This window comes from Miscanthus floridulus, unplaced genomic scaffold (genome assembly GCF_019320115.1).
Source record: "Miscanthus floridulus cultivar M001 unplaced genomic scaffold, ASM1932011v1 os_1161_1_2, whole genome shotgun sequence".
NCBI classification, from domain to species: domain Eukaryota; kingdom Viridiplantae; phylum Streptophyta; class Magnoliopsida; order Poales; family Poaceae; genus Miscanthus; species Miscanthus floridulus.
This window is the reverse complement of record NW_027097560.1, coordinates 4,309-6,462: the sequence shown is the minus strand read 5'-3', so window position 1 is coordinate 6,462 and position 2,154 is coordinate 4,309.

The following is a 2,154-nucleotide window of genomic DNA, read 5'->3' as shown; positions in this document are numbered from 1 at the left end:
AACTATAGTTTTTGGCACACCATGAAGACTCAAAGTTCGATTGAAATATAATTCAGCATATGCCTTGGTTGGATAATAGTCTTTGACTGGGAGGAAATGTGATACCTTTGTAAGTCGATGGACGATGACCCAAATGTCTTAGGCAAACCAACAACAAAATCCATACTGATGTCATCCCACTTCCATAATGGAACAGGCAAAGGGTGCAGTGGTCCTACTCAGACGGTTTAGAATAATGCGTAAATGTTCCGCATGTTCTTTATTTTTGGAGTATATGAGGATATCATCAATGAAGACAACAACGAATTTGTCAAGCTCTGGCATGAAAACAAAATTCATTAGGTACATAAAGTGAGCTGGAGCATTGGTTAGACCAAAGGACATGACCAGATATTCATATAGACTATATCAAGCGGTGAAAGCAGTCTTTGGAATATCTTTCAAATGAATCTTTATTTGGTGATAGCCAGATCTGAGATTTATCTTAGAGAATACTTTAGCTCCCACAAGTTGATCGAAGAGTAGATCAATGCGAGGAAGAGGATACTTATTCTTGATAGTTACTTCATTCAGTGGACGATAATCAACACACAACCTTAACGTTTTGTCCTTCTTTTTAACAAATATTACAGGACATCCCCACGATGATGAACTTGGTCTGACATAACCTTTGTCAAGTAACTCTTGCAACTGAATGTTAAGTTCTGCTAACTCTTTTGGAGGCATCCGATGTGCTCTTCTGGATACTAGAGCAGTACCGGGTGTTAGATCAATTACAAATTCTACATCCTGATCTGGAGGTAAACTAGGCAAATCATCTAGAAACACATCTAGAAAGTCTCTTACTAGAGGAATATCTGCCACTTCCTTAACAGTGGTTTCATATACTCTTTCTACTGCCCTTTTTGGAGTAGGTAAGTGGATAAGCAACTTAGAACCGTTATCAGGAGAGTTCAACTGTATAGCTCTATGCAGGGTATCAATGATAACTCCTCGCTAATATAACTAGTTCATGCCAAGGATCACATCTATACTTTGACCCTCGAGAACAATCAGATTGGTAGGAAAAGTATGCCCAACAAGCTCTATTAGTATCTAATATACCACTTCCTTAGTAACCAGTCATCCACCAGGGGACTATACACATAAACTATCCTCCACGGTCTCTATTGGTAACTGATGCTCCACCACAAAGGATCTATAGATGAAAGTATACGATGCACCAGAATCAAACAATACAATTGTAGGCTAGTTAGCAATAGAAAACAGACCCATCATTACCGGTTCACCTTTCAAGATTACTTTAGTCCGAGTATAATAAACTCTACCAAACTTTGGAACAGCTCTTTTCTTTGGAACACTCTATGGAATATCTGGTTGTTGATACACTAGAGGTATTGGAACCTTGGCCTACTTGGGCAGCGGACAATCCTGGACATAGTGTCCCATCTCACCGCAGTTGTAACATGGGTAGTTATTATTTGGTGGATTGTTTGGACAAATACTAGGGGTATCCGGCTGCTAGAGATAGTAGTGAGAATGATGGATAGGATGATAGATAATCCTCGACCACTGAATATTGCCTCCAGAGGATTCTGCAGGTACATTCTTCCTCTTCTTCTCCTGGTGTAGACGATCCTTTTTCCCACAAGAAATGGCAATACTAACAATCTCATTATAACTAGTAGTGGGGTAGGTGGTTAGAAAAGCCTAAAGTTTGAGGTTAAGACCATGTACAAACCAAAACTTCTTATAGGCATCAATACGGACATACTCAAATGCATACTGAGATAAGTGATTGAATCTACCCAAGTACTCCATCACACTCTGATCTCCTTGCTACAATGTGAGGAATTGTTCCATCCTCATCTCCCTTACCCCATTAGGAATATAATGTGTTCGGAAAGCAGTGCAAAAGTCAACTCATGGAACCTGATGCCCCTTGGGTTGTGTTGCAAGGAAACTTGCCCACCAAGCACCAGTAGGACCCTGGAGTTGTTGTACTGCAAACTGGGTCTTCTAGATATCACTGTAGTGGATAAGACTAAACTTCAGCTCTATAGTGCGATCCAGTCTTCTACCTCCAGAGGTTCTTCAGCTTTTTGAAATATGAGAGGGTGAGTTTTCAGAAAGTCATGATAAGTGTGGTGGCTT